A 23,434-nucleotide genomic window follows, 5' to 3' on the forward strand; every position below is an offset into this window, starting at 1 on the left:
TGCCACTCCAGAACGATGCGGAGACCCTCGGCACAGCCTGGGATTGCTCCTCCAGCCATTTGACTTGGCGTTGGCAGCAGGGTTGGGGAATTAACCTATCCAGGCTGCACTAAAGGTGTAATAGCAGATCTCATTTCATAGATACTGTATGTAGGCCACAAGCCTATAATCATAATAATACAGATGTTGGATACAGATGTTCCAGGCACAAGCCGGGGTGCATCCTGTTAGTGTATTTATTCAGTCTAGTGCTAAAGCTGAGCTAATACCAATCTCCTTAGAGGATTAATACACACTAACATCGCATTATCAAACCATTAAACACACTTGGAAATGCGCGCCATTCTGTCCGCCTTTAATGCTTCTTACAAAATCCCTCCTCCCAGCAAGGCCAGCCATGCCAATCGCTCCAGCCAGTGCCTGGAGCTGTGGCTCCTGAAGCAGCAATGGGTGGCGAGCTGCTCCAGGACCCCTCGGACCTCTTGCTATCCACCTGGCAGCTCCTGCAGAGAGGCTCCCCAAGGGGCACAGCTTTTGCAGCTCCCAGTCCCAGCAGGTGCTGGCTTGCAGCAGTATGGTCTGGCACTGCTGTCTGAGATGGCACCAGTCCCGGGGAACAAGGCAGCTGGCTTTTGGGGAAAGTTGATGTGCTTGGGTGGTGGCAGCTATAAGGTGGTGCAGCTCCTGTCCTGCACACAGTGATGGGTTCAGAGTCACTTCGAGGCAGGCTAGTCAAGGAGAAAATGCTTCCACACATCACTCCCATTATGTCAAGCTGAAGAAAAGAGAGAAAATTTGCTCCTGGAGAGGGAAGGGGGTGTTTTCATTTGAACTGGAAGCCATGATGAAAGGCATAAGACAGAAGATGGGAAGAAACGACTCCTAAAGCCATTCCTCACTCTTTTTCCTTACTGCTATATAACAAGAGAACAGGCATCTCAGAGGGTTTGGCCACAAACCTCCTCTCATGAACAACCCTGAGAATTCTTCTCTCTAGCTGAGGCATTAGAAGCACTGCCTGCCTATAGGGAGGACTGGGGTTAGGTACATTATCCCACCAGAATCGGGGACATAACCGAAAATTTGTCATTCTAGAGTCCAGACAAGTGCTATTTGAGTAAAAGGAATAATCCCATCAGTTACCAGTAGATACAGGCTCATATTATCTGGACTTCCCAGCAAGGAGGAAAGCTGACTTGGCCAGCACACTGTATCTGAAATAACCTGAAAATGCAACACGGCTAGCAATTGTCTGATTGACCAATTTCACCTGTTTTATTGTCATACACGTGGTTTTTTCTTCTACCTTTCATTCAGGTCTTTCAGTGTCTATCTCGCAAGATTTATTGACTGAACATCAATGAGACTCTCTTCCTTACTTGGCTCCTAGGAAAGGAAGAAAAAACCTTTGGAATTATTTGTATTCTTCCATATAATACCTCTTTCAGAGACACATCAGAAAAGTCCTTTACAAGTGAGGAAATAGCCAATATTTTAGAATCCAGAGCGAGGCGCTTCAGCTAGGCTCACTTTATTGTAAAATTAGATGTCATTGTGAGAAGTACTGATATAAATATAAGTGCAAAAGGACCCTTCTGCTAATGCAAAAGCCAATGTAACAATGTGCTATTTCTCCCAGTCGTCAAAAACTTACCTTGATAGCTTAGCCCATATAATACACAACATATTTACATCAAGCATTAAATAACTATTATGCAAAAAGTACTACACTCTAATATCCAAGCATATTTATGGAAAGCTAAATTATATTGCCAGGTTTATTTTAGACCAAGAAAGCCCCATGGGGAAAGGATATTGTGCATCTTAAAAGGTAAATGTAAACTCTTCAACAGAAAGGAGCTCTTGCTGGAAGCTGTACGTTGTACCTGGGTAAATCTTGGAGCAATTACACAGCAAAGTTTTCTTTGATGAGGCAGAGATGTGATGACATGTAATTACTTTTTCAATGCTGCACTGTGTGTTTATCAAAATGTTAATGCAAGCATAATAACAGGCTGTATGTTTGTGCCGAGAATGTCAGAGCCTCCAGATGTCAATCACATCTGAAAATAAAATTGCAAATAAGCAGGAAGGCTTGATGGCACAACTGACAGCCCAATACTCAGGCGGCTGACAAGCACGCAGCCTCCCGCTCCCTTGGTGCTTTGTCACTGTAATGCACCTAATAGAACGGATATTTCTTTTATTAACCCAAATGGAATAGGCTGGCACTAAAATGAAATAAACCATGCATATCCATGTACAGAGGGAGTCTGTTAATAAGCACTTCTGTAGGCAAAGTTTGATGGACTTCTAATTTCCCCTTGGCCCTCTCATTCTGTTCAGGCCACGAGAGATGCTACCAGGCTTCTACGGCTGCAGAAACAACCTGGAGCACCTGCTTCCCGTGGAGAGGAGCGGAGTCTCAGTGAAACCTACAGCCACACCAAGAAGCAATTGCCTTTTGAGAGCCACTGCCAGCAGCGACCCCCAGCCACAACACAGCCACAGATTTCCTTTTCTTTCTTTCTTTGCCTCCCCACACCCTGCTCCATCTTTCCTCCTACCAAAATACCTTTTTTTTTTTTTTTTTTTTTCTCTGTAAGACGAAAAGAATACAACACAACTAGAATGCTGGCTACAAGGGGCAATGCTTGGATTTCCACAGCTCCCATACGCCCAGTGTCAAAGCGTGTGCTGGAAGGACAAATTGTGAGAGCCAGGTGCTCCCTTGGAGCCTAACCAGCACAATAATCAGTGGAGTAAGAAGGCAGAGAGCTTTGTGAAAACACACTAATAAAGCAAGCAGCGATAAGGGTAGAACGGGAAGAATGCTCCCTGGCCTTCACAAAGCCCTCTGCCCGGGGAAGCAGTAATCTTGCAGAATGTAGCGGCAGCAGTTGGGCCCCAACATCTTGAAGGTGGTAAGCATCTTCGAAATACAGCTGACAGTTGCTTGGCAACTGCGGTTACAAAAAGATTTTCAAAGTAAGCAGTAGGCTGAGGCCAGCGTATGGAAAGTTTAGCATTACAAGCAGTCAATAATCCCAGGTTTGCTTCTGATAAGAGGTGCAGGAGAAGAATTTCAAACAACTTCCCTAAACACAACGAACTCCTAACAGCTTCACGCGAGGCTGTTCAGTTGGAAGCAACCAACGAGAGTCATTGGGACAAGGCAGTAATGGGCAAAACATCTCTATCTTTCCAAGAGGTCACTAGCAAAAGCATTGTGCTCAGGACCAGGTGTCAATAGGACTCTGAAGAAGAGGCTGTTTGCAGCCCCGCTCTGCAAGCAAACAGCTGTGCAAAACAAACGCACGCTGCCAACCTGCTCACCTACCTGGCTCTGGCTCAATACATTCAAGAGTTACGGATCTCAAGGCTTTGTGCATCACAGCAGCGGTGACTAAAAGCGCCACTTCAAGAGCAGGAGGTTTCACGTGAGCTCCTGCCTTTCAGGAGGGATGGAGCAGTTAGCTGTGAACAGCAAAGTATGCAACCAGATCTGTAACCAGCCTAAACAATGCTACTTGAAACCATCAAAGGAACCAACACGTCTTATGACACTTGAGCAAATAGGATACTCAAAAAATAAAAATAATAAAAAAAAAAAGATAAGAAATAGCAAAGCTCAAGTATTTTCCATGGTAAGTGGCTTAATCCTCAAAGGAAAAAAAGTGAATAGCCACTTGTTGAGGGGGGGAGATGGTGAACTGTGCCATGTGCTGATTCCTGGTTGGACAAAGCACTGAAATGTTGGTTTCATTTTTCTTCCAGCACAGTGACAAAATTGCTTAGCAGAAAATTATTGCCTTCAGAGGGCTGATGGTGATGGCTGATTGAGCTGATGATGTGGAAATCGCACCTTAGATCGGTATTAAAAAAAATAAAACAGCAGAATGGAATAAGGGAGAAAAAAGCAGCTGTTTCTCTCTCAGCCATTTCCCTTTTCCCCTCCCTATATCAAGAATGATTGGCAACAGACCTTCAGCAGACCACTACACTAATACCTGGGACATTTAACCTTTTATCTGTGGCTGTGGCAGCTGAAAAATGAATCCTAATTTCTATTTATTTATTTATTTTCCTCCAAGAGGTTTCAGAGCTGACAGCAAATTGTGTCATTTGGACACTGACACAAAACTTGCAGCACGGGAAGAATTCACCAGGGCCTTGCAAAGTCCATCATCATCACCACCACCACCACTGCCGCCACCACCTCAGGAGCATCCGATTTAATGTTTGGAATACTGCTTAATTGGCTCCTTGCAGGTTGAGCCTGCAACACGACAGCCGCAATACCCTGACTAAAAATAAAGGATAGAGGTTTGTCAAATGAGGTCTTGCAGACGCTTCTAGGAAGCTGCAGACACTAAAAGGGATCTAAGCACTGTCTGACAAGGCACTTCATCTCTTGCTCGCACATCTTGCATTCCTTATAGCAAGGGCCTTACAATGCAAAATGTATTTATATTTTGGTGCCGCTCTCAAAAGCAGGTGTTAGATAATTCAGTAATTAGTATGCACATCTAACTTCATCGCAGCCTCTGTTGATCTCTCAATTATAGTTAGCTGGGTCCTCTGAAGTTTGCAGTAGTTAATTAGAGCATTATTGAACAGGCAGGCTCTGCAGGCGAGCTTCACAAGTAGCTGACAGCTCAGTCCCACGTAGTCCTTGACCCACACGCATCCGGATGGAGATGCGCAGGGACCAGTCCTGCCCCTACAGCTGGGCATCCCCCATTGCAGCGAGCCAGATCCAAACCAGCAATAAGCAGGCCAGCCTGAAAAGCTCTGTGTACTGGGTTGCTGCTATTAAATTTAGAGCATTGAAAGAAAAAAAGAATATGTAAAACCCACCAGCACCAGTGAGACAAATTAGGGATGAAAAACATCAATCATACATCATTCCGTACAAAACCTATTGCCAGGTCCCATACATGGGAAGAACATGGTGCAGGGGAGTGTGAGGAGGGAGCGTTGAACAGCGGGATGCAATGCAAAGAAAGTTCAAAAGACGGACATCACATCTGAATCGCTTTGTGTTCTCCTCAATACCTTAACACCGACAAATTGTTGCTGGCAGGTTGAAAACAGTTACTGGTAAATAATTGAAGGTGTCATGTTATCTCCAACATCAGAAATCTGTTTTTCAGAAACTCATGATAATCACTAAAGTACAGCTTAGCATTTATCCTATAAATATTAGAGAAGGTGTGTGTACATCACCTTAAATTCAGACAGCAAGCCTGTTAGCTGAAGTTTAGGGAAATTCATGTGAAGAATACATGAAGTGTGGGGAGGGTACTCTGCAATATGATCAAAACCAAGTTTTTCAAACACTTCTCTTTGCTCTAACACCCGCTGATGATTTTTACAAGAGCTTCCTGCAGAAGCACAGGTCTCTTGGGACTGTGCAGAAAGTATTGTCCAGGTACAAGGTAAATAAACAGCCTAAAAGGCAGTGCCTGCGGGAATCTTCAGGAAACTCCAGAAATTTCATTACAGAGGATTATGGTCTTTGATACTGATACACAACAGACCGTGAGGATGTACAAACACTTCCAAGTGAGGAAGTGCAGAAACCAGCAAAAGTGCTGTTTTGAGGCAGTAAAACCCCTGCAAACCTCAAGAAAACAGTCGATGTGAATGTTAAGGAAGCTCCCAGCCACGCTCCCAGGGCTGCCTCCCAAATTACCAGCGTGGCCCTGCCTTCTCCACCATCACGTGGAGGATGCCTTCAAAGCGCATTTCTATGGAGAAGCACCATTACAGCGGACAAAAGGCCCACGTGGCACATTAGGAGCTCTGACACCTGCTATCAAGAGAAAGTACATTTCCAGGTGGCTTTATCACTGACCTCCATATGGAGGTGAGCTCCATGGCAGCCTCTAAGCAGGGCTGAGGGAAAGGCATAAACAAAAAGCCATGTTTTGAAAAATTAAGAAAGCAATTTAGAAGTGGATAATTAGATCTCCGTTTCGTGCTGCACTGGGAAAATTAAATTACTTTTTTATGAAGGTGTGTGTATCAGCTCTGAGAGTGTTGTGGGGAAAGATTATTTTTCTAATATTCTTTTTCCCTCCCCCCACCCCAGTCCCCCAGCTCTCCGCTCCTTGCACATCCAAGGAAGTGGCACTTCTAGCCTTCAGCTGTGGCAGGCGTTCATCTCCAATAATTGCATTTGCTGCATAAATTGCCAGCGACATGGAGAATAAAATTAGTTTAAAATGAACCCAAATGGCGAATCTCAAACAAGTATCAGATAGAAGAACTCATTAATCCTCATTTCAGAAGGGGCAGGCACTGGGCCCGAGTAGGCCTCGCACCCAGCAGAAGGGAAGGCCCTCTGCAGATGGTGGTGGTGGATCTGCCCCCCGCAGGGCTCCTTCTGCCCAACTTATGCATCCAAAAACCCCTCGGGGAAAAGACAACCCACGGGCACTCTAGTGCACCTTGCTTTGTCCCCAGTTTCCCTTGCAGCACGCCTGTTTGTTTTTTTTACTGCCTTCCTTGTCCTGGGCTGAGGAAGCCCAGTGTCGGTCCCCCCATGTCCGTTCTCCACGTTGGATTTTCTGTGCTACTTTTGCTGACTTTATTTAATGAGGTTTATTGTTTGCGCTGCATAATTTTCAAAGGCACGTCACCCACTTCGAGATCGCCTTCAGATCTCCAGCTTGGGAAAGGGGGGAGGGTCCTTTGAAGGCATATTCATTAATTCAGTAGCTGGTTTCTGCATTTAACAGCACACGTGTTTGAAGCACACAGAAGCCACTGTGGAGACATCTAAGAGGTGTCCCATGGTACTGCACATTAGAAAGAGCGATTATAAAACTGCTAGGCCTGCCATCCTTCCCTGCTTTGTAACTGCAATCCAGATATCAAAAAAAGAGTGTGGAATATCAAAATACCACAGTCTGGCTCTGATGATGACTTCCTAGGACTAGAGAGCACATGGAACAAAGATTTCATTTTAATTATTTGCAGTTCAATGTTTCCTAACCTGGTTATTGCTACAAACAAACAAGCAAACCAAAAATCCCCACCAGGACAGCTGGGAAGCAGAGGTGGCACTGAGCTGAGAAACAAAAATGTGTTCCAGAAGCAGCAGTTCAGGTATGCATAGCCATTTCCAACAGGAAGATTTTGTCTGCAGCTATTCTTGCTTGCTGTTATGAACATGTTTACAGTTGATTCTCTCACTGTTAACCCACCATCTCCCCCTTTAGATGTACTTACAGCGAGAACAGAAGTAGTGGTGGAGACACCATCCTGGTCACACCAAACCTGTATGTGCTCCTTTCCTGTAGCGTCTGCCCACTTTCTCCAGCTTCCCTTACACTACTTGTACTGTTCACCAGCAAGGCAGGTTGAAGAGAACATAGTTCTCTTTCATTCATCCAGTCATTAATTACCTGGATATATGAAAAAACAGCCATTCCACACAGTGAGCACAGACTCCTACAGAAACTATTCCTTGGTCAAGCCATCACTTTCTTAACTTATTTGTAGAGAATTCATACCAGATCTCTATCCCCAAGAACAAACTTCTAGGTTTGGAGAGAGGACATAGGGTGATATGGGGCTAAAAACCTCAGCACTTGCTTTTACTTTTTATTGACAGCACAGGAGACCACTCGAATCCTAAATCCACAGCTGTGCCAGGCACTTGGATCAGCCAATTGGCAAACCCACCACCAACTACTACTTTTACTTCCCCATCCGCTTTCTCTGATGTTCCTACCCACGAGAGGGATCCAGTCATCTGATTCCACCTTATGAAGGGCCCTGGTGAACCCTACAGTCACAACCCACGTACAAAAAACTTTGTCACATTCAGGCATAAAACAACAGCTGCATTAAAAAGGTGCCAACAAAGGTAACTAAATTACTGTAACTTATTATCCCGGTGCTTTTGTCTTCCTGTTTAAAAATGGGGGCTAGCATAAGCGTTGGTGGGACCTGCCATCAATCATGCATTTATTTTATATACCTCAGCAATATGTAGCAATTAGCAGAGGTAACACTAATTAGATTATACATTGTAATGCAAGTCCCTCTAAACTTAAGTCATAACATACCTAGATTCTAATGACTGCAAGGTCATTTTGATACTCTGCATAATAGCTTTGATGCTAATGAATACATTTGCTATGCATGGGAACATCACGTTTTCCCTGGGTAGTTTTTACCATTTACCAGTGGACACTCGGTTTAAATTGCTGCTGAGCACAACATGGTCCAGAAGAAGCCACCTAAACACCTAGACTAATTGCAGCGCTACATAGCTCCCAAGAAAGCAAGACCCCACAACAAACCTGCTCCAAGGGCAGACATATGCTTGTTTGAAGGGATTAGCTTTAGATTAGAATGGCATGAGACTCCAGGAGGCAGAAAACTTAAATTTGTTTTGTGCTTCATAATGGAAAAAGCTGGAAGACAACAGGCTTACAGTCAGATTAGTGCTGTTCCTGTGTCTTTCCCATCGCATATGACAATCTCCTTACAAGACAGCACAGCATCATGCCACGTCAAGAACCAATGGCTCATTTCCCTCAGATTCCCAACCTACCACTGCTGGAGCCAAATAAATCAAAAAAAAAAGGTGGCATTCAGCAAAAGTAAATTCATCTAAAGATTTGAAAACAATGTTCATAGGCTTTATAATTAGCTTTTTAATTAATTTCCTTTTCTTCCCTAATTACTATGCAAGCAAAGACAAATTCTGCCAGCTATAATTGTTTTACTGAAAGCAACTGGATTATTCCAAGACTGATACCACTCATGGTTAAGGGCTGGGGATTTCTGGGAGTTCCAGGCTTGAACCTGTTGATTAGGGAAAAATCACGATGGTCCCCACACAGCTGAGCTCGGAGTGGGCCCTGTTACATCTCGTGCACTGGAGCATCAAGCATCACCACTCAACCATTCAACCAGCTGTGCAACACTGTTTGACCTGGGACAGACCTCGATTTCAGGGAGTTTCTTCAAAAAAACTAGTAAAACAAAATCTGCACCCTGTCTTCAACACACCATGGAAATACAATGGGAAGCTCTACACCAAACCAAGAGAGCAGGGGAGCACAAGGAAGTTTTGAATTGCTGGCTGGAAGCTGAGTATGGCGGGCCCTAAAATCAGAGCAAACAAATACACCCTTCTTGTATCTACTGAACTTAGGTCAAAAACAAACAAACAACAACAACAACAAAAAAAAAAACAGCCACTCTGTGACTCATTTTACAAGCCCTAAGAATCAATGTCTGCAGTAACTAAAGGACTTTACAGGTAGTTGCTACAGAGTTCAAGACTACACAGTGTTCAGTCTTTAAGCTCTGAGATTTGCTTTCTGACAGCATGGCCAGATGGATCACGCCTGGCTGCTGGCCACATGGGTCAGAAAGTCTGCATTCTGCAAAAGCTGGAGGTATCTCCTTGCATAAGTCAATGGGCTTGAACTTGCTATGAGAAATGTGCCAACAAGAGAAAGAAAACTACAACGAGGGAGAAAAAAAAAAAGAAAAAAAAAAAAAAAAAAAAAGGAAGAAATTCTTCTCTATCCTTCTCCACCCCGACTGCAAGCTCCCTGGGGCAACGGTTGGGCTTTCTGATTTTAAAAGCAATTTAGGCAGATTTCCCTACCCATCTTGATAGAAGATCAAGGGCAGGTAGACAGCTAAATCCTTCAGGCTGCTTTGTGAATCTCAACCCATGTCTTTCAGTGTGACTTAAGCCAACACTCTGCGTACATTGCAAGCACCAAAATAATCACGCCAGCAGGATTTTGAAATTCAAAGGAAACCTTTTTGCAAGCCGCAGACCTGAGGAAGTTCAGAGGCTGCTCTGCCGCCTGTCTCTTGGGTTTGACGCATTGGGGAGAGGGTGCTGCAGTGGATTTGTTGGCTGAGCGAACAGTCTATTCTCATGCTCAGATAATGCAGAAATAAAGTGCATTTGTAACAGACAACAAAAGGATTATCCCCCATTCATTTCAAAGCACCCTTCATTCCACTCAGGGATTACATTTTCCTTTACTTATCTTGCAAATGGTTTTTCATAAGAGCGCGTGGCTTATGGCAAATACCAAAATGTGGTTGGGACAATGGAAGTGTGTACTGCAGGAGAGATATCCCATTCAGCAGTACACACTTACGGCTGTAATCTACTGCCTCAGAAGGGCCTCTCTGCTCAAGAGCAGAGGCACTGAATGGATCAGCTTCGAAACCCCCAGCACACTTCATATTTGGGGAAAGTTTGTTACAAGTGCATCTTCAGCTTTCACATCTCGTCATAGGATGAGAACAACAGCACTTTGCACTTGTCTAGTCCATCTGCCCAGAATGTCAAAGCACTTCTGCAAACACCAATCCCATCCAGTAGCAAACAAAATAACAAAAGCATGCTTTTGGGCTTGCTGAAAAGTAATAGCTTCATCACTTTTCCACATCTCAGAAACCCGTGCACCATGGCAAAACTCAAGGGCCTACCACACACGAGGGAACACAGAGAAATGGAGGCAAAGATGCCTGAGAACCTGGTGTAACCACCATACATCTCCTTTCTGCAGCTGAATTAAGCAGCAAGAGGATTCAACAGGAGCTGTGTCCAAGGGAGAGCCACACTTGAATGACCATCAGGCTAGAGACCACTGGCAAGAGTTTGGCCCACGTAAGTGGGCCAAGGTAGGTGCAACTCACCCAGCTCAGCCTCTGGTTACAGCCAGCTTCTTGCCACACTAACACAATAAATCCAGAATTTCTAGCAAAAAAATAACAAAAAGTAATAATAAAAAAAAAAAACAACCATGGAGCAGGGAGCAGGTGGTGTCATGCTGTCTGTAAATCAATGAGTCTAAGAGAGTTATGATTGATTTGGAAGTAGGGAGGAGACACCTTTCATGGCTCTGAACAGGATAAAAAACACAGCTTCTGCTTATTCCATCTTGGCTTACCAAGCAAAAAGGGAGAAAAACAAAACACTTGCCTTTACATTGCCATTCAGCCAAAACCCCTTTTCTGTTGGTTCCCCCAGTGTAACAGAGAGCATTCAGTTATCTCTCCTGTCCTGCTGTTCCTGATAGGGTAAATTACAGCATCATCGAGGTGCTGTACGAGCAACCCTGCTCCTCACTGCTGCTCCCTGATGATTTATTCCCTGCGGTTATGTGCAGTACCCCCAAAAAAAACAGTCTGTATTGCCACGTCCTAAGAGAGATAATAGGGGCATAGATGTGTAAATAATACTGCTTTCTGTTGGAAGAATTTACCTCTCCCTACAGCGCATGAGTTGCTCCCTTTAATAACTAAGGGCAACTGGAGGCAGCACAGAGTGGCACACGGCACATGGAAATAAGGAAAAGTGGGAAAATGTCATACTGCAGTGCACACCTGGTGAGCTGCAAGCAGCGCGAGCACCGCAAGCTTGTCACCGCGCTCCCACATGGCAGCACTGATCCTAACAAGCCCTGGCTCTCCGGTGCGGTCCGTGAGAACCATAATTCCAGGCTGCAGCTGATATGCAATTGGCCCCATTTGCCTTATCATTGATTAGACATTTTGTGCTCTTTGTTTATGCAACTGTTTGGTCTGGTATAAGAGCTACGGGTGTGTCCCCCCCCCCCCTTTAATGGATTGAAATTTTTTAAAGGAAAAAAGAAATCCAGACAATATGACCACAATCTGCAAATCAATGCATCTTGTGGATAATAACACTTGAGATTTATGTAACACTTAATGTTTGCTAAGTGCTTCACAAAAAATAAATTAACCTTCAGAACTGCATCGAAATAGGTAAGCAACATTAATACAGCTTTACCACAGAGAGAAACTGAGTCAAAGGGATTCAAATAGCAGAAGAAAAGTGCCTGATACTGCTTTAACCACTGGACTGTATTGTCATGAGGACTCAATATCACTCTGTACAACCTTACAAGTTGCACAAATTAAAGGTTATGCTACAGATGCCCAGTGAAACTGTTTTAAGACAAGAGACCTAAGTTTAAGGCATGCTTAGGACTAAAGCCATGAGAAAACATCTGAAAAAGTAGAAGCCTTGAATGACTCAAGACACCCCTGGGTCATGGCCCTGTTTATAACTATCCAGGCATAGCAGGAGCAAAATGACAAGCTCAGCTTGGTTGATTTAGCCTTAGAGAAAGACGGAACCACAGAGGAATACCAACACAAAAGGTGCTCAGACCATCCCTCCTGGGAGGCAGGCTCCTGCACTCACCACACAGTGCTTTAGAGAAACAAGATCTTGCACCTTCAGCACAGCTGGCACCTCACTACAGGTTGGGGAAGGAGCAGCTGGAGCATCCACATGCAGCCGGGGAGACACTCCATGGCCCTGCTGCCTCCGTGCTCCTCACTAATGGAGCTAGAGGAAACGTGCTTATACCAGGCAGGGCCCTTTAGAAACCCATGGTATCCTGCATTCTCGCATGCAGAGCTCAGTGCCCCAGGAGAGACAACAGAAGAGCACTCCCTTATGCAAACATGAGATCAACTGTGCTTTCCACGAGATGGATTATTTGTGCAGATGTTGGCATTCTTCAGAGCAGTTTCTACTTGAAGGTGAACAGAAGCACAGCTCACTTCGGCAAAAGCTCATCATTTAATTCTCATCATTACCAGGTCTCTAATGTATAATTGATCCTTAGCTCATGATAACTCGGGCACCAACAACTATAGCTCTAAGTGACAGAGTCCTGCTTCCATCCCAGAGAGCAGAAACCAATTCAGGTGAAATGGGAAAGCCACAGCCCAGGGTGGAGGACATCTGGAGTTAAATCACTTCCCACAGCCCTGGGGCAAAGCCTCTGCTCTTCTCTGCTCCAGTGCCCCCCACATTTCACAGTTAAGTACACTAACATCCCAGTGCTCTAGGGAACCACATGTTGCTCTGAACTGAAAAGCTTTCCTCAGTTTTGCTCATCAGTCCTGCAAAAGAAAGCAAGCAAACAAACAAAAAACCTGCTGCTGCTGCAAGCTGACTTTGGGTTATGTTTCTGTCCTTACTCAAGGAGCTGTGCGTGATTTAATTCAAGGAAAGACCCATCCGCAGGGGGGATTTAACCCAAGGTAAGACTGATTTTTGAAGCACAAGCATGAGCACAATGCAGGTGTCAGTGACATACCCAAAAATTCAAGGTTGGCTGAGGATTAAGAGGAAGTTTAGAGGCTCCCTGGTCTGGTGGTACATCATGATACCCTGCATTTAAATGCACCAATGGACAAGTATCCACCCCAGTCTGTTTTTTTTGTTGTTGTTGTTGTTTGTTTGTTTTTTTGTTTGCTTTTCAGCTAACAAGAACTCTGCAAAGCAGAACTGGTCTGTGATCAGGATGATTTTCAGATGGAGGCTCCCATCCTGTAGTCATTGGCTAATGTTGAGAAAAAAGCTGAAATGTGAAAAAGGATTTTCCTATCCAATCTTCTGGTTTAGCCAGCATACACCCATATCAAAGCACAGCACTGCATAACATGAATGACTCTAGTCTTTTGCAGAAAAGATGAGCCCACAACTTGCTGATCCTGGAACAAAGCAGGCCAAGAGAAGGAGGGGTTGGAATGCACGCCAGCCACAGCACTCACTACCCACACACAGCAACGCGAGACATGACACCTCACCTCCCCAGCCTCTTCTTCCTCCGAAGGGTTAAACAAGTCAGTAATTAAACAATGATTTTGCCATAAGTACTGGACTTCAGAGGCCTACTTTTTCCTTTTTTCTTTTTGTAAGGGTAAAAAAAAAAAAAAGTGGAAAAAGATTTAAGATAATGGCCTTTTTCTCTTCAGAATAAATTAAGCTCAAAGATAGAGAATCCCATTACTAATGCCTTTTAGCAAAGCCCAGGCATTCTTTTAAAGTCAAACTTTAAAGTATAATGTGCAGTGATCTCGTTGAAATCTTTCCTGTAATGATATTTAAGTGATGGCCAAGTATATCAGTGGGTTCAGGAGAAGTATTGATTGCATATCTTCAAGGGGATGAGCCACTGCAGAGAGCTGTGGCAAAGGGAACGCACGCTGATGATTTAAAAGATGCCTTTAAAACCACATACACACACAGTTGCTAGTAACTAATTATTCCAGGAGTCATGACAGAAAAAAAAGAAAAAAGGTAAAGAAGTGAAATCAAGGCAAAGGATCCGCCTCAAGGAGGGGAATGTGGGACACACAGCTCTGATGTGATAGGAAAACTTGCCCCCATCCCTTCTGTGCACCCTTCCCGAATGCAATTTAATATTCTTTTCAAATTCTTCTTCCTTCTTTTGAGGTGGAGGAAAGCTGACAAAAGCACGATCTTCACATCTGCTTCAAGAATGAAAAAAAAAGTGCTGGGGGGAAGCTTTCAATACCTCCTGTATATACTTGCTTTAAAAAAAAAAAAAAAAAAAAAAAAAAAAAAAAAAGCCCATCCTTCACAAAACCCCAAACCCATGAGGTATCACACTGCACAAACAGGCAGGGTGGTCTCACCTTGCACACACCTAGATTTGCGGGGTTCAGGCTCAGAGCAGTCCCTAACGCTCCGTATGGGGCAGGCAGATATCAGCACTTCCACCCAGCGCACTGGGGACCTGGGCTGCAAAACCAGACCCCCTCCGTGCCCCATCCAGGTTTCTAAGGGCAGGTGCCACGATTCACCGTGGCGGAGAACAGCCCAAGCCTGAGGCCGTTGCCCCCACTGCACAGCGCTGGGAAGAGCCGCCTGCCACGTGGCAGCAGCCTCTGAGGGCAAGGGAATTTATAGCGATGCCTCCCCATCTGCTGCTGCCTCCGCAGCTGAACCACCGCCCCGGGGATGCAATGCAAGATGAGCCCCCTGCGACTTTAAAGGAGCAGGCTTGTTGTAAATCTGGGGGAAAAAAAACACTCTGCCTGTTTGCTCTGTGGTTCCAGTTCCCCATTCATCCCCTCGTCCCAAGGGATTCGGGGGATCTGCTCCTAACCCCTGCCCAACTTTGCAAATTATCCAAAGGGAAAAAAAGCAGATAAATAAGACATAGAGCTAAAAAAACATGAGGTAAATGGCCCAAGCAGATAGGCAGGCCTGTATGTACACACTGTAGAGCTTTTTGGTGTGTGCTATTTTATGGGGATGCAATCTTGACCCACAGATGTATCCTCAGGCTTAAATGTTTTAGCCAAAAGCTTTCTAACCAATCCCAGATTTTGTAAACTAAAGTGTAGCACTGGTTTAGTCCTGCATCACATGTACACATCAATGCATCAGCCATAAACCTTTGCTCCCTTAATGCTTTTGGCCTTCTGTAAAGCAGTTGTTACTACTTCAGGTAGAACTCTAGAAGAGGTTAAAGAAAATGCGCATCCAGAAGTAGGGGTGAGGTGTAATCAGCTGTGCTTCTGCAATCAAATTTGAGTAATTTAGGCATTACTGCCCTTCCAGAGGCGGTGTGATCCTGTCTCAAGCAGTTTGCTGCTCAACCAGCAGTCCCTAAAAGACGCAGCAGAATAACATACCTTATAATAGCTGCTCCACCCTAAACATATTCCCCATCCCCCGAATCACTTTCCTTCGTAGAACTCCTGAACACAGACACGACTCAAAAAATGTAAGAGAAATTCCAATGGCTTTAGCCCACTATCAAGATAAACCTGCTCATGCAATGGGGAATTAGCACCCGCCCTAGCACCGCTGTCCCCACAGGAAGAGGATACCAAGCTGTCCCGAGAGCTGAAAACAAAAGACAGCACCTCTCCAGGCATTAATTACCACCTTGCTGGCACAGAGAGGCCTCCCCTCCCTTCTTCTGAATGTGCTTTTGATTTAAGAAATTGCCATTCTAGAGATACCGAAAGCCTAACGGTCATCGACTGTGTATTTAAAGGGGGGGGGGGGGGGAAAGTGAAAGTCTCTTTGGCAATTACCATTCCCTGAGAACTTCAGGCTCTCACATTTTTCTGGTTAGCAGTACAGAGATCAGAGTTACGCATTTATTAAGAAGAGGCCACTTATGTTCAGCTTGGCACAAACACGCTGTCTGTGGTGGTGTTTAATTAGAGATTAAAGCCAAGGAACTGGATAATCAGGCCTGCTAATGAATCAGGAAGCTCAGTAAGGCAAAGAGATGAAGATTCTGCGGCTTTGCTTTACCCATCTTTACTTCCTGCTCCTTCAGCCTAGAATTGCAGGCTGGGATGCCTCTGAGCAGAGCAACACCAAAGCTTTACTCTGCCATATGGTCCAGGTGAAGGCAGAAAGCCTCCATGGCATCAGGGAATATCCACAGCATGCTCTGAGACACCAAAACAAACAAAAAAATATCAGTTATTGTGTTGCTTCCAGGGAGCCCTAACAAAGAGGGAGAAGTTTAGCTTCTGTAGCATGCTGCCAGCAGGAAGGTACAATATTTAATGTAATTTTTATTGGTTGGACACTGTACGTCGGATGATGCATTTCAAGCCTCATTTGGCACAAAATTGAAATGGTTTAAGTCAACATTCAAGGTAAATGTCTGAATTTTTATGGCCAACGGCCCCAACTTATTATTATTTGCTTCTGTGCTGTTGGTTAAATTGAGCTTTCGTATATTTACTGCATCAACCTAAACTCTAATCAGACTGATTGCTGGCAGGGATATTATGGCTGGGAAAATAGGTCTTTTGCTGAGGCAATAACAGGGTAACAGACTTTCACTTGCAAAGTCTTTCATAAATAAGAGGTCATATCTAATAATATTTGCTTAAAACTTCTTAGCAGAGCTTCTGTTCTCAGATGCTACTGGCTTTTTCGTTCCAGCTTTAAATAAATACGTGGGTATGTATTTGCCGGGAAGAACAGAAATAATCCCCCTCTCCTAAGCCATCATCTGTTCTACCACTGAGCATACACAGGAAGATTGGGGATATTGAAAGAATAATGAGACAAGAAGTCAAAGTTTATTAAAGGAGGCAACACAGAACAAGTTCATCACCCAAAGCCTCCCGGAACTGGCAGCAACCACCTCTCACTGCCCATCCCCAGACACATCCCCACCTAGCAAGCTCATGCATGTACACAAAGGACATCTCTGATCCCAGGTCCCTGTCCTCCACCATCCTTCTGCAGAGGTAAAACCACTGCTACTGTCCAAATTGGTTTGGACACACGGGAGCATGGTCACAAGGGAACACCACTCTCCCTCTCAAGGGAACAGAGCCAGACGAGCAATTCACAGAATCACAGAATTTTCTAGGTTGGAAGAGACCTCAAGGTCATCGAGTCCAACCTCCAACCTAACGCTAACAGCCCTCCACTAAACCATATCCCTAAGCTCTACATCTAAACGTCTTTTGAAGACTTCCAGGGATGGTGACTCCACCACTTCCCTGGGCAGCCTGTTCCAGTGCCTCACAACCCTTTCAGTGAAGAAGTTCTTCCTAACATCTAGCCTAAAACTCCCCTGGCTCAACTTAAACCCATTCCCCCTCGTCCTGTCACCAGGCACGTGGGAGAACAGGCCAACCCCCACCTCGCTACAGCCTCCCTTGAGGTACCTAAAAAGAGCGATAAGGTCGCCCCTGAGCCTCCTCTTCTCCAGGCTGAACAAGCCCAGCTCCCTCAGCCGCTCCTCGTAGGACTTGTTCTCCAGGCCCCTCACCAGCTTCGTCGCCCTTCTCTGCACCCGCTCAAGCACCTCGATGTCCTTCTTGTAGCGAGGGGCCCAAAACTGAACACAGTACTCGAGGTGCGGCCTCACCAGAGCTGAGTACAGGGGGACGATCACCTCCCTAGCCCTGCTGGTCACGCTATTCCTAATACAAGCCAGGATGCCGTTGGCCTTCTTGGCCACCTGAGCACACTGCTGGCTCATATTCAGCCGACTGTCCACCATCACTCCCAGGTCCTTCTCTGCCTGGCAGCTTTCCAACCATTCCTCTCCCAGCCTGTAGCTCTGCTTGGGGTTATTGCGCCCCAGGTGCAGGACCCGGCACTTGGCCTTGTTAAACTTCATGCAGTTGACCTCAGCCCATCGGTCCAGCCTATCCAGATCCTCCTGCAGAGCTTTCCTACCCTCGAGCAGATCGACACATGCACCTAACTTGGTGTCATCTGCGAACTTACTGAGGGTGCACTCGATGCCCTCGTCCAGATCATCGATGAAGATATTAAAGAGGACCGGCCCCAGCACCGAGCCCTGGGGGATGCCACTAGTGACTGGCCTCCAACTGGACTTGGCTCCATTCGCCACGACTCTTTGGGCCCGGCTATCCAGCCAGTTTCTAACCCAACGAAGCGTGCGCCAGTCCAAGCCAAGAGCAGCCAGTTTCTTGAGGAGAATGCTGTGGGAGACGGTGCCAAAAGCCTTGCTGAAGTCAAGGTAGACCACATCCACAGCCAATTCTGGGCACTACAACTGCCTATTCAAATCAAAGCCTGAATGCTGTGATCATGCAGATGTTGATGAAGAACTATAATTTCCAAGAAGAGGCCAGGTGGGTTTTCCAGACCATCATCTGGCTTCTGGATTCAACAGTGACACAAGGAATCAGTCCAGCTAAGTGCAAGGGATGCATGACTTCTGCACGAGCCAGGAGGTAGTGCAGGAAATAGCAAGGATACACAGCCAGATAGACCTATCAAATGAAACATTTCCAGAAAACTGAGAGAGGACCTTGGATTTAGTGAAACACGTACAACAGACTGAAATGGAAGCAGACGGCAAGGGCCAGCACCCAAAGCTTTTGTCATCCAGAAGAATATATCACTAAAGCGATATCTGTGAATTACTCTTTGACATCACAGAAACGGAACTAACTTGACTAACTTGACCTGTGGCAAGCTTCTGTCCCCCAGAGAAGGAAGGAAGGAGTACTTAGTGCTTCAGGCCAAATCCAGCAACCAGTCCATTCCCCCAGCGAGCAACTGCTAAAACAGCAAGCCAAAAAAGATGGCAAATGCCTTTAAAGAGGTCGTGGCCAGGAGCCTGCAGTTGAATACATGCACCAAGTCAAGACACACAAGGACAGATGCTGCCTGACTTCTGGGGAGAGGGAGGGAAAGGGGCACTGAAGCAGAGTTTCCTGATGCAAACACGTAAATGTCAGTAAGCAGCATGGAGATGAAACAGGCCTGACAGATGGAGCCATCCTGGTTTTTGTTTGTCTCCAAAGTTGTCAGTTCAGGTCTCCAGGTCAGAAATCATTTTATCTGTTAAACCATATGCTTTGTAGAACAAAACGCCTGGCAGACTTCAAGGCATATGTATTTTAAGGAGCACAGTAACATGCTGAACATCTCTACACTCTTGCTTCCTATTTATTATTACTGTGCTACAGAAGAGGTTTTCTCCTCTTGCCCTGACTGTAGTCTGCAAATCACTGCGAGACAGAAAACCACCAGTTCATCCCACTTTAACTTCACCATTTATAAATATCCTGTTCTAAAAATCCAATATATAAAAAACCCTGCAGCATTCACTACGAAAGCCTGTTACATGAGCAGCAGCCACTTGGAAACAGCAGCAGAATAAATCCAGCACATGCCCATCCCAGGATGCCATCCCTCCTCACGACCATCAGGCGTTTTTGCAGTTGAGGGTTGTTTGCTTGCAGCAGAAACCTTGGTTTCACTCAAGGTGGTGCAACCTCATATAAACCCCAAATCAGGAGAGTGATTTCCAGTCCTCAGCTCTTAGGGGATAAGAAGCAAGGTCTTTGTGTTTGGCTGCAGAACACTTTTCCAGAAACCCCACTAAATACAGTGGAATTTTCCAGCTCAGCGTGACCATTATTGAACACACAGCAGTATCTGAATGGGACAGAAAGATGCTTCATTCTTCTTGCTTTGGTTCATGCCAACCCCTTTGTACAAAACACCCCTTGGTTTATTTTAGGCTGCTGCAATCCTGTAAGGTCCGAGCCAGATACTGCTTTCTGACACTGCACATACCTGCCCACAGAGTCCAGGCAACACATTTTCCCTCTCCTAAATACAAATAAATGATGGACAGTCTATCAAACTGATTAGCCAGACACACATAAAGCATCCCCAGGAGTCAGGTTCATGGCCATCAACTTGGGTGCTCAGAATAGATGCCCAAGACAAATCTACAAGTACTAACTCACTGCCACGCTTCAGGGCCAGGGGTTCAAAATGCACAAGCGATTTGGGGCAGTGTAACAGATGCCGCTGAAGACTGCTTGATGAAGTCACATTAAACCATCTTTATTTTTCTTCAGCCAATAACGCAAAGTCTTTAATCCCAGGTTCTCGACAGCCTAATTAAGTAAGTAGAGAGGGATGGATTTTCACCAGACAGATCAGTAGGGCTCCTCACCCCACCCAGTCCAAATTTATCCCCCTCCTGATGGAGGAAAGACACTCTGAGCAACACCCAAGGTTATTGTGGCAGGGCAGGGCAGATTTATCACCCTCTGCTGCAAAGACATGGCTTATGCTCGCTGATGTGCCTGCCTGGAGTAGGCAGGGGCTCACTGGAGTGGCTGAAGGAGTACAGAAGGGCAACTGCTACTTTGCACACACTTGGGTCTTGGTGACAGAAAAATGCAATGGCAGGTTTTCAATAAAGATAATCAACTTCCTACAATTTCCTGCTGAAAAGTGGGATTTGACTGACAAGCAGACTTGTGCTAAAGAAATTGGGTTTTCTCCCTCTCTTCACCCCTCCCCTTCCAAAAAAAAAAAAAAAAAAGAATCATCAGAATGAAAACATTGACAAGTTGGACTTTCTTTTGTCAAGAAGGAAGCAAAATCCTGAACTATTTAGCTGAGAAGAAAGAGACTTTGATATGCTGCCATGCTTTATCCCCAGGACTCCTAAAAGGCTTACCTCCTATCTGCTACCTCTTACCTTTAGGCTGGCTGAGACACTTGCCAAGTATTGTGCCTGGGCAGGAAAAGGCTCAGGGAATGGGGTACTCAATATCACAGTAAAACACCAAGAAAAAAAAAAAAAGAAAGAAAACACCAAAATGGCTCAGACTGTCTATCTTTTGCTTGAATTGCCTGTAGGTGAACAAAAGCATCTCTCAGAACTGAAGAGCAAATTAGACAGCAAAGGAAATTTTGGAGACCATCACAATCTGAACCAAAAATAGAGACTGACATGGGGTTGGCCTGCACTCCAAAACCACATAAAGCTTTCTCCGCATACAATACAAGATCTGTGGAAGACGTGCAGCCCCAAAACCACATAACGTTCCTGGAGAACAGAAACATTTGGGGCTTTGGCTGAAGTATTTCAGTGCCTTGCTATTATTAAACGTGTGGATTTCTGTGGAGATGAAAAATAAACAGTACGTTTCCTCACTCCCTATTTCATCAGTTTCGAAAACACACTACGAATAAAATCCTATTTCTAGCAGTCTCTGTACTTACCTTCGACTCTGTGACATCTTGTCGCATACATACGTAAGGTGACGCACCTCTCACAGCAAGGTGACATGCTCAGTGGATGAGGGAAAGGCTGTGGATGTGATCTACCTAAACTTCAGTAAGGCTTTGGTCTGTTTCCCACAGCATTTTCCTGAAAAAGCTGGCTGCTCAAGGCCTGGATGGGTGTACACATCGTTGGGTTGGAAACTTGCGTGGTGGCTGGGCCCAAAGAGTTGTGGTGAATGGAATCAAATCTAGCTGGAGGCCGGTCACAAGCGGCATCCCCCAAGGCTCAGTACTTGGGCCAGTTCTCTTGAATTTCTTTATCGATGATCTGGACGAGGGGATCGAGGGAACCCTCAGTATTCTAATCCTTACTCAACTCCTGAAGATCTCCTGGAGTCCTAAGACTCTTCTTTCTTCCCTAACTGAACTTATTTTTTAGTATTAGAAAAAATACAGAAAAAATGATTATTTCAAACTCAACAGTAGAAGTGAGATACTATCTCCCTTACAAATGATTTCTTGCAATCATCAAGAGCTCCCCAGACAAAAAGCTGATGCACACATACAGCCAGCCCTTGAAGGATCTGCTAGCACCCAGCCTGCAGAGTACGACATCAGATCCAACATGAACCACATTTGCTTTGCACCCACCTAGCCACGCAAAGTCTGTTAAAAGCTGTTTGCAGATTTGAGCCCAAAGCAACAGCAAGCTCCCTGAAGTTGCCAGCCCTCAGGCAACCCTGCCTTTGCAGCCGGCATCCTACAGCAAGCTGCAGAGTGGCCACACAGCTACATGAATGCCACAAGCTCATCCTCATCGCAAAGACCTTAGCAGTCCTGCCAGCTGAAAGGGCACGGATTAGAAGATGGCAGACCCTACCTGAGGCACTAGCAAATTCAGGAGCAAACCCCAGGCAACCAGCAAGCCACAATCCCTTTACCGCTAATTTGGTGTGAGGTTTCAAGCTGACAGTAGTTCCCTGTAACAGATCCATATTGCACTGTCTGATAGGGCCCTGTGTTTCACTGGCACGCAGCATAAGCAACATTTGGGCTGCTGCGACTAACACCAGCAAGGGGCTGTCTTTGTGCATGCAAGGTTGGGGCAGACTGAGAGTATATTTTTTGGGCTCCTTTTTGCTGACATAGCTTTAACTAATTACCAGATTGCCTTTCACAGGGCATTGTAATACCCTCTGAATGGATAGCCTGTTAGGACCAGAAATACTTATTATTGTAATAAAACTGCAAGCCATCCATCTCGCAGGTGGTCTATCTGCACCTTATATGCATCTACAGTGGCATGGATCTGCATTTAATGTGGCATTTTATCGTGGTGTCATCCAAATCTCCTTCCTGCTGAGTTTTCAGATACCAAAGCGAACAAAGTGAGGAACATCCATTTTTAAAGTAGCAGAGATGTTGCTCCTAGCCCCAGAGGCAGCAGCACCCAGAAAGCATGCCAGAGCTTGAGAACAAACCTGGGGTGGAGGTTTCAATGCCATCGCAAGCCTTACACCAAAATCACACTTTTCAGTAGAGCTTAAACCCACGTTACATCTCAGATCCCAAATCAGCTTAATTTTTAGGGCAGAAGGCTGGTCTTGCAGTTAAAACTCAGGGCTCGAGCACAGCTGCTGTGAATTGAAGTCCTGAGTCAGATTCACTGTGACCTCAGACAAATTATTTTCCATTTTCCATCATTAAAAAAAGATAACACTACCTTATATCAAGAGAACGCAGAGATATTTGCCAGATCCACATGCATAGCAGCGATAAAAAGGATATCAGGACCCTGATAGAGACATTCACATGGAGATTTTGAATTCATTCCAGTCTGAAATTCAAAGCACAGCTGCCCCAAACTGACATTTTCATAGAGCTCAGGTTTTTGAGGGTTTTTTGCAAATAAAGAGTTAGACAGGGGGGTAGACAAGTAATTTTGCAAATCCAAGCTATGTTTCGAGAACATCTTCAGCATTTTTACATTTCATTGCAAGAAGAAAAAAAAAAGTCCACATTTTTGGGTTTCTTTATGATTTCAAAAGTAAATATTTTGTTTATACTAAATGCAAGAGATCAACG

General features: G+C 45.1%; 1 protein-coding gene and 1 long non-coding RNA gene across 5 annotated transcripts in view; both read right to left on the minus strand.

The window, feature by feature from the left end:
• Nucleotides 1–23,434, minus strand: part of KIRREL3 (kirre like nephrin family adhesion molecule 3) — a 317,016-nt gene that overhangs the window by 250,765 nt on the left and 42,817 nt on the right. The gene's annotated exons all lie outside the window — the stretch shown is intronic.
• LOC311422691 lies at nt 368–14,704 on the minus strand. Its single transcript, XR_014685485.1, has 3 exons — nt 14,482–14,704; nt 1,307–1,386; nt 368–801 (listed from the first exon to the last, which is right to left on the minus strand). It is a non-coding gene; the product is annotated as an uncharacterized lncRNA (long non-coding RNA).

The sequence above is a fragment of the Aythya ferina genome (assembly GCF_964211825.1).
Source record: "Aythya ferina genome assembly, chromosome: 22".
In the NCBI taxonomy this organism is placed as follows: Eukaryota; Metazoa; Chordata; class Aves; order Anseriformes; family Anatidae; genus Aythya; species Aythya ferina.